Source organism: Procambarus clarkii, chromosome 8 (genome assembly GCF_040958095.1).
Source record: "Procambarus clarkii isolate CNS0578487 chromosome 8, FALCON_Pclarkii_2.0, whole genome shotgun sequence".
NCBI lineage: Eukaryota > Metazoa > Arthropoda > Malacostraca > Decapoda > Cambaridae > Procambarus > Procambarus clarkii.
Window position 1 is genome coordinate 22,361,936 of NC_091157.1, and position 16,776 is coordinate 22,378,711.

Consider the following 16,776-nt stretch of genomic DNA (forward strand, 5'->3'; position numbering starts at 1 on the left):
TTTACTGAACAAATCACCTGTGAGAAGAAAGCCAATTTAAATTTCAAAGATGAAATAACTATCTCTAGGTTCGAGACCCATACAGTCCAGGTGATTGGAAAACTATCTCTAGCAGTAGTTCAAAGGATAGGTATTTATCGCATGACTGATTCCACAGGATGTCGACAACTTCCCAAAAATACCATAATTTTGTTTCGGAGCCGATGGGGGGGAAACGGGTGACAGAAGTGCCTGGTGTGGGGCAAGCAACAGGTCGCAGGCTGTCCAACTATGGATGCACTCAGGTGAGAACCAGCATTTCTAATCAGTATTAAGTAATGAAAATATTGTTTTATTGGCATAATAACTTTGTTAATGAAAAATATAATAAAAATCATGGCAACTAAGTTAGTTTTACTAAAGGTTACAAGATCTGAAGTCCTTTTTGATAAATATTATGATAAATTATGATAAATTACCAACAAATTAAAGTGAAGATAGTACTGTTAGTATAATTATATTAACCTTGTATAAAAGTAAGCATCTTAATATACAGTGCACTGTAATCTGTCGTCAATAAGATTTCACAGTCAGGTCATCAATGTGTCAAAGGGATTTGGGGTCAGGGTTGACCCCATGCCAATCTTTAGGAAGGATCGATGTCTATTGTGTGTCAGTGAATCCTGTAATGGCTTAAATTGTGGTTTTGTTTACCACAGTGTGTTTTGAAAAGATTTTCAGCTGTTTATAATATAATTAATATGGCATGTTCAGGCAGGGGAAGAAGGGGTGGGGGGAGAAGGGGGAATGATGGAGGGGGAGGAGGCGTTAGGGGAAGAGAAGGAGGAAGGGAGGGGGAGATGGGAGGGAGGGAGGGAGGAGGAGGGAGAGGGAGGGATAGAGGGTGAAGATCGGGGAGAGGGAGGAGATGGGGGAGAGGGAGGGTAATAGAGTTTGTACTGCGAGATGTGCTTAGCATAGGGACTTCGGATATGTTTATGAAAGCATCCCTTGTTGGCATTTTAGATATTATTGTTATAATATCAAAACCCTCATTTCTCCTGTTGCAGGCAACCAACTTGCTGGGAGAGTACCTGATAAGGCAAGGGAGACAGCGCTCTTTTGTCGACTTCATGGAGGACATTGCCAGTGCTCAGCCACAACATGCCATAGTTCCTATAATGCACTCAAGGAATGGAGTGACAATAACCTCATGTAGATGACTGGCCAGCATTTCTGGACCACAGATGAAGATGAAACATCACAACCTTCTCGCGATGACTAGTCATCCTTTCATGTACTTTTGATTTGGGTTCCCTTTTGTAAATCAGTTTTCTAGGCAGGGGGGTGGGGTGGGAATGCCCATGTGGCTCCCTGAAGCTATAATCACTTACAGCTGTATGTCAAACTGAGGGTCCCCTGAGGGCCATATGGGTCACATTTGTGTTGTCATGAGGGCCTCACACAACTAATTGAAGTCAAATAAAAATTATTGCAGAATATTTGAATTACTTAAACTTAGAAACATACAATGTGCATACAAAGGGTTTAGAGGCAATCCTGATTCATAAATGCAAAGTAATGAAGTAATTTAACAAAAGAAGAAAACAAATTTTATATGGTAAGATAAACTTCTATACAACAGCAACAAATACATTGTACAAAAATTATAACAATTGAAAATGTACATTTATTTACGACTTTTTAATCATTTTTAGTGTTTTGTCCTGAGGCTTGACAGCTCTTTTTTAATGCCAATTTTGCTATGTTTGGCTAAAATGTCTGTGTAGTTCCCACTTTGATCAGAAATAACAAGTGTTGATCAGTCAGCCTTTTTCTCTGAGAAGTTTGTTGATTTCTTGAAGGAAAATAACTGTCCCACACATGTAGGTAGAACTGAACATTGCCATAATATTTGTGGCAAACTTTATGAAGTTTTTAAACTTTTCAGGAAGGGATGAAAAGAAATCAGGTATCCCCACTTCAAGATACAGTACTTTGCTCTGAGTGTAGAATCTGACTACAGTTCTATCTGCAGGCTTTCTTCTGCCTTGGCAACATCAAAGGTGATTGGTGTTGAGAATAATGCAAAGTGGTGTTCAGAAGATGAGACATCACAAAATCTTAACTGAAATTCCTTAGACAACAATTCCAGATGCCTGGAATTATTCACCAGACACTCAGAGCAAAACAGACTCAGTATTGGCAGTGTATTTCAGCTCTTCGCACTTGGGAAAATTAACTACAATTTTATTTGACAACTGTGACTTCCATAAGCTTAGTTTTGTAATAACTTGATGTCACCGTACAACTGAGTGATAAGTTTCTTTTATCTTGTAATTCAATTAAGATCAGTTAATTGTGCAGGAATGTCCACAGCAAAACCCAGATCCTGGAGCCAACATTCTTCTCCTATTTCCTCTTGTGTTTTGACCTTTCATCTGCAAAAATATCATTATTTCTCGTCTCAACAAATACAAACTTTTTCAGCACTTTGTGATATAAAAACCAGCGGACTTATGTGTAGAATAAAACATCGGTAAACTGATAATCCATATCTTCCAACAACTGACTGAATTGGCGGTGTCGAGAGCACGACCTCCGATATAGTTCACTGTCTTTGTAACCAAACTAAGCACATGATCCAATTTTAAAATCTTTGAACACAAATCTTGCTGATGAATAATAGTGAAAATATGCAAATGATGAAACTGGATGCAAGTTTTCTAGTTTTGTTCATAACTTGGCAGCAACACCATTATGTCTGCCAACCATATTCACAGCACCGTCGGTAGATAAGCATGCAAGTTTCCTCGAATCCAAACCATAGTCATTCAGAACCTACCCGACTTTCTCAAAGATGTCCTGGCTGGTTGCAGTGTCATGCACGAGGAATCAGTTAAGCCGTTCTTCATAAATATTAAATTCACAGCCCTGATGAAGACTGCAAGCTGTGCTATTCCAGTGATGTCAATGGTCCTCATCAATAGCAATAGAAAAATGTTCAAATCTTGATGCAGCCTTCAACTGTTGGGTTCACATCACCTGACTTTTCTTCAATCTGTTCAGCAACAGTGTTCCTGGTTAAAAAAATATCTTTGAATTAGTGTGCTTTCTCTGAACACACAATTTGAGCCGTTTTTACAAGGTAATGCTTTACGAAATCTCCTTCTTTGTAAGATTTCTCACACATAGCGATCATTCGGCCGAGTTCATAGCTGGCAGTAATGGAGGCGACATTTCTTTCTAGATTTTCGTAAAACATGTGTGTTGCTGTCTCAAGTTAGCCTTCAATTCCTTGAGTCTTGGGACACGCATTGGGCCTTCATATTTATCGTAAGATCGATGATTCGTTTCATAATGTCTTTTCAAGTTGTACTCTTTTTGCTGTGGCAATACTGCAGTTGTAAATTAAACAATGTATCTTTCCATTCACTGTTGTAAAAAATACTGTAATTCCCATTTTTTCTTGAAAAACTTCCCCTTCTTCATTCAGTTTTCTTTTTCTTTTAGCTGGATGAGCACTAACCATTTTAAAGATGATGTGGAATCTGACCCAAAAAAATCTATATAAATAAAAATGGAAATGTTCGTTTGTTCAAAATCGCTAATATCCGAAAGTTCTTCACCGATTGCTTTGAAATTTTCACACAACTTTCCATTCGCATCCGGTCAGGTTTTTATATACATACTATATAGATGTCATGTCTGTAACGGTAAAAAACATGCTTTTTCTGAAAAAAACTGTGTTTTTCCTCTGTTTTCATGTGAGGAAAATCTTCGAAAAACTCTTTACCGATTGCTTTGAAATTTTGACACAACGTTGCATTCGAATAAGCACGTCTGTTTATATATCTACTATATACATATCTCACCTGTGACAGGAAAAAAAAAATATTTTTTTTTAAACAGCGCCATCTGTTGGATGTAAGAGCAACACACACTGTAATCTTTGACAGTTCTTCATCGATTGCTTTGAAATTTTGACACAACGTTGCGTTCGAATAGAAGCGTGGTTTTAAATACCTATATAGATGCCACCCCTGTGACAGGTAAAAACATGAGTTTTGAAAAACAGCGCCATCTGTTGCACATAATAGCAAAATGCACGCTATACTGAATGTCACAAATTCCACTTCAATGTTTCCAATTGCATTGATAAATGGAATTTTCATACACTTTGATTTATTTTCATTTGATTTAATTATTTTGTATGAATTGCATTGGAATTGAGCTGTGTTGTTTACCATACAGTTCATTTCGTGAGTATAGTTTATTTTTATTCTTTTTCACATTTTCATTTCATTTTTTAACTGTTTTCTTATATTTCAGTGATGGGAACATCAGATCACTTGATGTTCCCAATTCTCTGATGGGAACATCAGACCATTTGGGAAGGTTTCGGACGAGGGAGTGGGGAATGGTGGGGATGATGAGGGGACAGAAGTGAGAGATGGTTGGGAGGACGAGGGGACAAGGGAGGGGGTACCGGTGGGGAAGGATGAGAGGACGGGGGAGTTTGGGATGGTGGGGGCAAGGGGAAGGTAGGAAAGGAGAATGGTGAGGAGGACAAAGGGACTGGGGTGTGGGGCATGATGGGAAGGAAGAGGGGGAAGGTGGAGTGGCTAGCAACCTAAAATAACCTATACTCGCGAAATGAACGGTATGGTAAACAACACAGCTCAATTCCAACATAATTCAAACAAAATAATTAAATCAAAATGGAAATAAATCAAAACCTATGAAAATCCAATTTATCTGTGCAATCAGAAACATTGAAAAGAAATTGAAACGTATTTAGTATAGCATGTGTGTTGCTCTTACATGCAACAGAAGGTGCTGCTTTTCAAGAAAAGGATAGTTTTACCTTACAGGTGTGGTATCTATACTTATACTTACAAAATGAACGGTATGGTAAACAACACAGCTGAATTCCAACACAATGTCACAAAATAATTAAATAAAAAATAAAATAAATCAAAATCTATAAAAAATAAAATTTATCAATGCAATTGGAAACATTGAAATGGAATTGTAACATATTTAGTATTGCGAATGATGCTCCTACATGCAACAGATGATGCTGTTTAAGAAAAACATGTTTTTACCTGTCACAGGTGTGGCATCTATATAGTTGGTGTATAAAAACACACGTGTATTCGAAAGGATGATTGTGTCAAAATTTGAAAGCAATCGGTGAAGAAATTTCGGAGATTACAGCGTGTTTTTTCTTTAATTTTACAGATGGCGCTGTTTAAAAAAAAAAGAAACATGTTTTTTTCCTGTCAAATCTGAGGCATGTATATAGTAGGTATATAAAAACATTCGCCTATTCGAATGCAACATTGTGTCAAAATTTCAAAGCAGTCGGTAAAGAGGTTTCAAAGATTTCCCCCTCACATGAAAAACACAGTTTTTTTCCCAAAAAAGCATGTTTTTTCCCATCACAGACGAGACATCTATATAGCTTATATATAAAAACGTGCTCAGATGCTAATTGAACGTTGTGTGAAAATTTCAACGAATTTATATATATATATATATATATATATATATATATATATATATATATATATATATATATATATATATATATGTCGTACCTAGTAGCCAGAACGCACATCTCGGACTACTATGCAAGGCCCGATTTGCCTAATAAGCCAGGTTTTCCTGAATTAATATATTTTGTCTAATTTTTTTCTTATGAAATGATAAAGCTACCCATTTCATTACGTATGAGGTCATTTTTTTTATTGGAGTTAAAATTGACGTAGATATATGACCAAACCTAACCAACCCTACCTAACCTAACCTAACCTATCTTTATAGGTTAGGTTAGGTTAGGTAGCCAAAAATGTTAGGTTAGGTTAGGTTAGGTAGTCGAAAAACAATTAATTCATGAAAACTTGGCTTATTAGGCAAATCGGGCCTTGCATAGTAGGCTGAGAAGTGCGTTCTGGCTACTAGGTACGACATATATATATATATATATATATATATATATATATATATATATATATATATATATATATATATATATATATATATATATATATATATATATTTATATATATATATATATATGTATATATGTATATATATATATATATATATATATATATATATACATATATATATATATATATATATTTATATATATATATATATATATATATATATATATATATATATATATGTATATGTATGTATGTATATATATATATATATATATATATATATATATATATATATATATATATATATGTATATATATATATATATATATATATATATATATATATATATATATGTATATATATATATATATATATATATATATATATATATATATATATATATATATATATATATATACATATATATATATATATATATGTATATATATGTATATATATATATATATACATATATATATATATATATATATATATATATATATAGATATATATATATATATATATATATATATATATGTATATATATGTATATATATATATATATATATATATATATATATATATATATATATATATATATGTATATATATATATATATATATATATATATATATATATATGTATATATATATATATATATATATATATATATATATATATATATATATATATATGTATATATATATATATATATATATATATATATATATATATATATATATATATATATATATATATATATATATATATACATATATATATATATATATATATATATATATATATATATATATATATATATATATATATATATATGTGTATATAGTTATGGAGCAGTAATATTGTGCGAGGAGTCTCTGTCCAGAAGACTTAAATTAAGAGCCATCAATGATAGGGGGAAGGGAAATGGTTTTAAAATTTAGGAATACTGGAAGTAGGGCTGTGAAGATGGTGGTGAAGATGGTGGTGAAGATGGTGGTGTAGATGGTGGTGTAGATGGGGGTGGAGATGTTGGTGCAGAGGGTGATGCAGATGGTGGGGAGATGGGAATGGTGGGGAGGTCGAAGGGACGATAGAGTGGGGAATTGTTGGGAGGCCGAGGAGACGGGTGAGCGGGGAATGGTGGGGAGGACTGGGATGGTTGCTGTGGCTCAGCAACGCACATGCGTTTCTGAGCCACAGCAACGCGTGGCCGGGTACTGCTAGTTAATAATAAAATCATCAGTTAAAAATTTAAAAAATTAGGCCAGCTAAGCGATTTACGTCATGTTTATTTTTAGAAGTCCTAACTCGCTTGCCTCACAGCTGCATTCGTGTTTTTGTGGTTTTGAAATCTATTTAAAGGTGATAGTTTAAATAATACAAACTTCAAATTTGGCCGTTAAATGACCAAATTACAAGATCCTTTGTACAGGCCACATGTTTGACATGCCTTACTTAGTACTCACCTAGTTGTGCTTGCGGGGATTGAACTTTGGCTCTTTGGTTATTAGTGAACCATCTGCTGAATTGCATCAGCTGCAGTGACATTTGTATATTTATCTGTTTATTTATGCCACCACAGTGGAAGGTACCCAGAAAGTCAGTGAGAGAAAACAAGCCACAGCTGACTATAGAAGAGACTGTAGTCTCAAGAACCATCAGGAGAACTCCTTGATAATGTAAACAAATGATGGAAAAGTTTCAAAAGAAGCGTCAGCTCATTTATCCCCAACTCTACCTATTTGATGAGGGGGAGGTAGCGTGTGTTCAGCTAGTGACACAGCCCTTGGTTCTATGCTGATTTGTGTTGTGTATTGGGTTGCTTCTCTCTGCTTGGGTTCTTGTCACCTGCTTCTGCCAAGTGGTGGTTTCTTACCAATGTTGGTTTTTCTTTACCCTGTTCAGTGTAGTGTGAACCTGAACTTAAGAAAGCTTGGAGCTGTATGTGCACAGGGCTTTCTTATCCGCGTGCTTCCTAGTGCTGCCCTTGCACTAAAGGGTTCTCTTCCCCTGTGGTGTTCTCATCGTTCTCAGTTTTTTCTGGGGTCGCTCCTTTAGAGGCACTTCTCGCTTGTGATGCTCACCCGGGGCAAGTAAGGTTCCTTGGATTTCATGTCTTTACTCGGGTAGGGTGCTGCATTTTCTGGCTTGGGGTGCACTGGGTATTCATGTACTTAGTTGACCCGTAGAGCTCAGCCTTCTCAACCATCGTAGCCAGGCTGTGTTGGCCTTCTTAACACTGATTCTATCCTTTAGTTCGCTCCTACATATTATGATATGGATGCCATCCTATTAGTGTTGGTACTCTGTTGATATAGATTCGGCAGCGTATTCTTTTAGGCCAGTGCCTATGTGCCTGTGTCCCATTTGATCAATTTCTTCAGGCACTGGCAATTCCCTGCAGGTTCGATGGTCCCTACGGATATCTCCCCAAACTTGCTCTTCCTCCATGAAAGTTTGAGGGTTGTACATTGTCCTTGCCATGTGGAGATGTTCATTCCTCTTACCTCTGCCTATTGCCAATTGGGTCAGTGTCACCTTCAACACTGACTCTTGTGGGGTTTGTTTTTCTCGTGTGACTACTCTTTTTTAATCCTCCTGATGTGCTGAGGTTCTGTTTTTTCAGGCAGGGACTGCTTTATGTGTAAGGTTTGCCAGATTATGGCAGTCTAAGTTGTGTGCCTGATTGGATGCTCCAGGTTGGTGTTTAGGGATCTGGAACTGGAGGTGTTGGTCAACCTCAACATAGGTTCCATCCACACCTCTTCCTTCCCTGGTGGGCATGATTCGCCCTTCTGATCCTCCCCACTCTGCTTCCAACCCTAAACCATCTAAGCGTTTCGGGTTTAGGGAAGGGTATAGGTCAGAATTTGTGTTTTGGTCGGCTCCTGCGGTTAGCTCTTACGACGAGGGTGCGGAAGCAGTTGAGTCAGCTATTCCCCTAACGCTTGAGGGACTTTCTGGCCAGCTTCTTCTTCCTTTGAGACCACCATTTCCTCAAAGGAAATCCACTGAAGGGTTCCTGCATTTTCCGGTCCCGAAACTGGTTCTCCGGATTTTTGGTTGATCTTCATTCTTTGAATCAAAGATTCAAAGATCTTCAATCTTTGTGTTGAATCTGTTCATTCCTTGCCCCTCCTTTTAGACGACCACCCTATTCCAGGTCTCTCATTTTCGAGGCAGGCTCTTGGATGATTTCTCTGGATCTCTTGGAGGCTTATTGGCAATTCCCGATACAGCCGAGGTTCAAGGATTGGTTGGGCTTTGTTATGGGGCACGAGGCCTACCTCTTTCTGGGGTTTTCCCTTAGTTCTCAAACTGGCTCCTTCAGGCTCCTTGGTGGCCAGCCCAGCCTTGGCCTTGGTGTCAGGTGCTGTTTGCTTGGTGTTTTCCATGTCTCTGCCTTTAAGGGAAGGCCTAGTGACTTATTTTGCCGGTTTTACCTTCTCTGTTCTGTAACCCTTTACACCACCGCCCAGGGGATGGGTATGGGGTGCATAATAAAGAAAGACATTGAATTGCTCTATACATCTAGTATGTCTGACAACGGTTTATCATTATTTATATGGTGATCAGGTGGCCATGTTGGTGTCCCAACTGTGTGCTAACTCGAGGGGGAAATATGAGGTTTCTTGGCGCTCTTCACCATTTCCATTCCTTACATCGTTCTTAGATTTTGGAGTAGGTGGTGCTCTCTATTCTTTCCTGGTTCTTTCTTGATCAGCATCTTGTGTTGAATATTGTCGCCTTGTATTGTTTGGCGCTGATAGAGCTGCTGCAACTTGCATTCGATGTTGATACTTCCTCTGCCCTATTTTACAGGCTGTGTCACGCCTTGCTTCACCTCTGTCTTGCTCATGTACAGTCTGACCCTGCTTGGTCTTTGGACCGTGTTCTTTCCTTTCTTTTCCTCGCTTCACGGTGTCCCCATTGGTCCAGAACTGTTTCTTCGAGGCTTCATTTTAGATTTCCCTTGCCTCCAATGGTAGGGATTGGGAGCTTCATCCTGTATTCCTGGAGCAAGGTTTTTGTTCTTTTGGCCCTGGTGGGGTTTTAGTCTGCAGCCTGCTCCTCCTTTTCTGGGTTGGCTTTTCGAGGAGTCACTTGGTGATTGATGCTTGGTTGGTTCAGCCGAGGATGCATCATCTGTTGTCTGGTGGTAGCTCTCCATCCCTACCTTCGTGACACTGATTCTGCCTCAGTGAATGCTTTGTGGGTCGCTCTGGTCGCATTAGACCCCTGTTCCTAGGCTCGTACTTTTCAGGTCATCTGCAGTGTTATTGACTCCAGCTAGCCTATAGTCTACCTTCGTCCCCATGATCTATGAAAATAGGCCACTCCTGACTATGTTTGCTAACATATCCTGGGCGGATATTCAGGGACGTGGGTTTTGGAAGTTAGGGTTTTAGCGGCCTGGTATAGTGTCAGTGTGCCCAGGCGCGAGTGCCCCTGTGTGGATTTGGGTCTTGTCTCGTGGCCTGGTGTGTCTCCTGTCCGTCCTGATCCTGAGGTGCTTTCTCCTCTCTGGTAAGTACCCTGTTTCCTTCTCTGTAAATAGATACCATCAGGGAACCACAAGGGGCTCACCGTAGAAAACCAGCATTGAATGTAATGAAAAACCAATTTCTGGTTGAAATTTCCAATCCCTGGAAGCTCCCCTACACCCCTCTTGGTCGTCGGGGTAGTTTTCTCACAGCTACCATACAACTGAGGGTCGAGTCACTGGCTGACCGTGAGCTACCAACCCCTCTTCCCTGACGAATGGGGGGTGGTGGAACAAGTGAGCTGTCGCTTGTTTTGAAACTTTTTGATAATTTGTTTACATTGTTGAAGTTCTTCTTACGGGCTATTCATGCCCGTGTCACCTTTTGGGTGGCTTAATCATTATCAATCATCGAAGAGTTCTTCTGGTGGTTCATGAGGCTATGATCTTTCTATAGCCACCTGTAGTTTATTTTGTCTCATTGACTTTCTGGGTCAGATGGTGGCATAAATATACACATGGACGCCTGATGCCTGACAGCTGGGTGGACAGCGCTTCGGATTCGTAGTCCTGAGGTTCCGGGTTCGATCCCCGGTGGAGGTGCAAGGAAATCGGCAAAATCTTTCTTTCTTCCTGATGCCCCTGTTACCTAGCAGTAAATAGGTACCTGGGAGTTAGACAGCTGGTACGGGTTGCTTTCTGCGGGTGTAACAAAAAGGAGGCCTGGTCGAGGACCTGGCCGCGGGGACGCTAAGCCCCGAAATCATTTGACGATAACCTCAAGATGGATATGCAGAAATAAAATATGAATATATAAATGCTACTACTCTCTGTGCCTCACCCAAGCAGTTGGGTTTTAGTTCTAGGTCCCCAGTAGGCCAGATTGAACACCACCAGTGAGAGTAGCTTCAGGGAGCCACAAGACCACACTCAGATATTTGGATTTCATTACATTCTAACACTATTTTCTGGGTGGAGCCAAAGGGGCTCCCCCCAGAAAATATATAGATAGCTATAAAGGTATCTATATAGAAATATAGAAGATAGCTGGAGCTATCCAGGCTGATATGTATATCATTAGACTTTGGCATCAGTCAGTGTGAATGGAGTTTCTAGGCCTACCGGGGACCACGAGCCAGAATCTGGCCCCCCTCAGAGAGGCACGAGGAGAAATGGCCTATATAATTGGACATGGGATTTGGAGCATTCTATATCTACCATCGACCAGGCCAAGCACCCACAAAGGTAAACGCCTCAAAACAAACCCCTATTCTGGATAAAATGACTAAAATAGACAAACGAGTGGACAGAACTCCCCAATTGAAAATGAGTAAACGTGCATGACGTCATACGTGAGACGCCGCATGTTTGCGCAGCCTCAGACCCACCACGCAGCGATCTACCCACCAGTTCTTGGCTGATGTGATTTTGGCTTGGTCGTGTGGCTCCAGCTCCAGATTATCTGTGTTGTGCTGTGCCTTGTGTCCAGTACTGCTCTAACAGTGGCGTGTGAGCTGGGAGTAATATTCACAGGTACTCAGGTTGCATGTGCTTAGGGTTCCCCTTTCCTGAGTGCCCCTGTAAGTACTGCCCTTGGGGCTTGGGGTTATCTTCCACAAGTTACCTTGGGGTCTACCTCTCTATAGTATCTAATTTTACCAACGTGTTGTATAGATTATCTATATCAATGCTTTCTTCACTGAATCCAGCAAAATCAAGCTCTGTTTGTATTTCCTCTGGCCGGCGGCCATCTTGAATGTTCTTCTCTGCACAGGAAACACAAGGGCAACTTTTTCTCATCCAATTTTTCACTTCCCTTGGCACATTCCTGTTATCTCACCTATTTTTCAAAAGCACTAAACCTTTATGTTCTCTGGGACACCACTCACTATCATCATCCTGTACTACAATACTTAAGATTTTTTAAATATGCTGGAGCTCCTCTTGTCTGCCTCTTGGGAAAGAACTTGGGATCTCTTGGTGATGACCAACCTCTTTTGGTCTTTTGTTGCTCGGTGATTGACCGCCACGAGTGTGTTGGTGGGGGGGGGGGGGTTCCTCCCTTTTTTACCTTGAGGTAAGTAGTAGTTTTTGCACTGGAAGCGGCGCAGGGTACTGCGCAGGTAGTTTTCACCTATAACAGCGGCCAGCTCTGTTCCTCCTGGGTACGTTGCCCTCTTTTGGAGGTTTTCGTTTTATTTTGTTCTGCCTGGTGGGGGGTTCTGTCTGTGTGTCCCTTTCCCCCAATTATGTTAGGGTCTTGACCTCTGGTGTTTGGTGGTACCTCCTGCTTGGCCCTTGTGAGTGGACACGTCCCAGGGTTTCAGTTTTAGAAGTTTGTTTGGTAGACTTGGGCGCTGGTTAGCAGTACCCTGCCTGGGCTTACCCTTAGCGATACCAGTCTACGGGCCCTGGGAAACCCCGCGGGGGTGCACGGGGTCTAATGGCTGCGACCCCTGGGTCACCTCTCGCTTTGTGCGAGTTTGAAGGTTGCTCTGTCTCCTTGTCTCATTGCGACACTCATTGTTTTTGCCTCCGTCATGCTGCCTGTTAGGTCTGTGACATTTTCGACCTGGAGTCCTGCGAGCATTGTTGCTTCTTTGTGACTCAATTCACCCATTCTACTGATGACATTATTCGGGTGCAGGCAGCTCAGGCGTTGCATGCTAGGTATAGGTTGCTGCAACGTGCTTTGTTGGTTGCTTCCCCGGATGCCCCGAGACTGCCCCACTTTGCTTATAGGGACCCAGACTTGGGGTTCAGTCCGCATCCCCCTCGTTCTTTCCCTGCTGTGGTTCATTCTGCCCCCTGTTTGCTTCCGGTTCCCAAGCGTCTGATGGCTTAAAAGTCGGGGCGGGATTTAGAGGTTTCTGAGACTCGGGCAGTTTTGGGAGTTGTCTTCTCCCTGGGTGGTTATGGAGGCACTCAAGTCCATTCCTCCAGCCTTAGCGCCGGGGTCTGACCAGTGGGCCTCTTCTCTTCCTGCTTTTTGGTCGCCCTGGCTTTTTCTTGTGAGGCTGGGGCTTAGGGGGATGACTTGCCTGACATGGAGGTTCTCGGGGTTGGGGAGGAACTGACTTGGGGGCCTTGAGCCCCGTTGGACCCCACCTAGGTTTTCTAACCCTCACAGCGGGGCTTTTTGTTACAAGGAGTGGGGTTTTCCTTTCGCCCCCTCTGCATACGAGTTGGATTTGGGTTCAGCTCCTCCCCGGGTTCGGTTCCGTATCCCTGCGGGGTCCTTCGTTTCTGTCCTTCTGGAGGTTTTCAACTTACTGCGTCTTGCCTACTGAGGTGTGGGCAGCCATTGCGGCTTACCTCCTGCACGACCTGGAATATGCCTCTATAATGGATCCGTCTTCCCTTCAGGTTTGGGTCTTCGTCTCCATACTGGGTTCGTTATGAAGTTCCGGAGTTGTCATGGTTTGCAGGACTGCCCGTTGTTGTCGTTGGATGCTTGGAGTGCTTTCTGTTGTTCCCGCATGCTTGAGTGGCGTGAAGCGTTGTCCAGGTTTACCTGGGGGGCGAATTTGAGCACCTGAACGCGTGCTTGATCGCTCTTGCCCTTCTGCCGGATGTGGGCGCGATTCAGCTTCATGTGCAGGTTCCCGCCCTGTCTGTCACACTTGTGACTGAGGACTTGCGCGCTCGTGGCTTGCTGGCTTCAGTCTTGCGTTTTTTTTCCTCTCCTAGAGCTTTCTTCGGTTTGGCTTGCGGAGGATGAAGAGGTGTTTGGGGCCATTCCTAGGTCTGGTGCCTTGGTCTCTGCTGTTCGTGAGTCGTCTGAGCTGCTGAAGCCGTTTGCGCCGATCCTGGGGGAAGCGGTGTCGTGTTTTTTTCACTGCGCGTCTCACATGTCGGCAAGTTGTGCATGCTTCCTCCTTGGAATCTGCTTGGGCCCTTTCTCCTAGGTTTTCTTCGCCCTTTTGTCCCTTGCTGTTTGCAGACTCTGCGGTTGAGAGGTATCTGCAGGTGGCTTCTTCCAGCTGTTGTTCGATGTCGAACTTGATGGTTCTCCGGGGTTCCTCCCGGAGGGATTGTGCCAGAGCTTGGGGTTCCGTTGTTGGGGTAGGATACTGGTGCCAGTTTTGGAGCCGCTACTGCCTTCAGAACTGTCTGCGTCTGGTCGGCACAGTGATCGCTCTGTGTACAGGTCGGATTCTTGTATCGTCGGCCCTTTCACGGTTCGCCCCATTGACAGGGCTACAGGGGGAAGAGACTTGCTCTGTTTACTCACGCTTGGTCTCGCGATTTGTGTTTTTTTCGGGTCGTTTCCCACGCCCTGCAGTGGTGTTGGGTGGTCCCTCCTCCTCCAAGGGGGAGGGGGGGTTAGATTCAAATATGCCAAAAATGAAAACTGGTTCGATTTTAATCAACGTTTTTTTACATGTTGTATATGAAAAGAGTTTCACCTGGTCCAAGTCTCAGCACCGTAGCATAAATAGGGAAGGGAGGAAAAAAAATATTGAATTACATGTCAAAAATATTCCAAAATGGTCAAAAACGATTATCAAACACATGTGTCAAATGAAATCATGTCTATGACTCTCAGCTATCACAATAGCATATATTGAAAAATATATAATTAGTTTTATTAAAAGAAAATTAAGTTAAAAAAATAGATTTTTTGTGTTTTCTCTTTTTAAATTTTATTTTTCTTATTTGTTTATTGGACGATTTACATGAAACTTATACACCTGACTGCACGTAAGCTTATCTGTAAGGGTGCCAATTTTAGAGGAAATTAGTTGATGTCAAACTCAGTCACCGATGGCAGCATCTTAGACTTTATTATTTTCTTATTTATTTTCAAGTATCATAAAATTCTTATAACTCTTTAATTTTTTATTCAATTTACATGAAACTTACACCTTATATGTAGAGTGTATGTCTCTAAAATGTGGCACAAGCTTTGCTTCCTAAGTTTATTTATTGATTTTATAATAGCAATAAACATAATATATTTTCATAATTTTTTTGGAGGAACTTTGACTGTTTGCATTAGGAAAACTAAAGATGTTTGGAAAATCCCTTCCTACAGATCGTTTATTATATGCTAATGTGACATAAAAGTGTCATAGAATGATCATATCTGAAAGGTATGGTCGTTTATAAGCACTTGAAATGTGTAATATTCGTTGAAAAAAAAATCCCTTTCTATTTAGGCTGCATTACTGAAACTTGAAACAATTGCAGCTCTTTTATATACAACTAGTCAAAAAAAGATTTGTTGACATTGAACAACTTTTAAAAAACTGACTGACTTGGGTTTCAAGGGGTTCAGGGCTGACGGGGCAGGCCTCTTCTCCTGCGCTCTCTCGGGTCGTTTCGGAGTGGGTGTGCTTGGGCATGGTCGAAACGACGACATCTCTCAGGTGGGTTTCCCACCTGTTTCTAGTTCCGAAACGGGAGTGTGCAGACCTGTGGTTCACCTGAAGGATGAAGGGAGCCGGTCGGCCGAGCAGACAGCACACTAGGCTTGTGATCCTGTGGTCCCGGGTTTGATCCTGGGCGCCGGCGAGAAGCAATGGGCAGAGTTTCTTTCACCCTATGCCCCCTGTTACCTAGCAGTAAATAGGTACCTGGGTGTTAGTCAGCTGTCACGGGCTGCTTCCTGGGAATGGAGGCCTGGTCGAGGACCGGGCCGCGGGGGACACTAAAGCCCCGAAATCATCTCAAGATAATCTCAAGATTCATTCTGGACTTGTACCGTCTGAACCCTGTTTTTTTCCCCCTCTTTTCGGATGACCACTCTGTCCCAGGTCCGGCTTCTGTTGGATTCGGACGCTTGGATGGTGTTCACTCAATGTGTTCACATATGTGTCGTCTCTCGGCTGGGGCTTTGTGACCAGTGCTCACCAGGCAGGCCAGGGGCAGTGGGGTCCATCCTTCCGTCTGGCCTACAGCACGGTGTGGGAGTTTGCGGCAGTGTGGTTTTCACTTGGGAGGATTCGGGTCGCCTGCGGATTGACGATCCGGCTCCATTCAAACTACTCCCTGATGATTCATTAAATTGTCTGAACTGAGGGGTTCGATGCGGTCCTTGGCTCTTTGGGGCTGGTCGCTTCGGGTGACTTGTCTGTTGAGTTCTCGGTGTTTGGCTCCACTGGCCATTCACATCCATAGGGTATCCAACATCCTGGTGGATGGCCTGTCCCGGTTCATTCTCCTCTCCACAGAATGGACGGTCGACGCCGATTCATTCAGTTGGTTCTGCCAGACGATTCGGCGCCGGGAGGTGGACCTCTTCGCGTTGGCATGGTCGAGGCATCTTCCGGTATATGTGGCGCCCTTCCTCGACTGCAAAGCCGTCTGGGTCAATGCCCTCTGACAGGACTGGTCGAAGTGGGGGTTCCT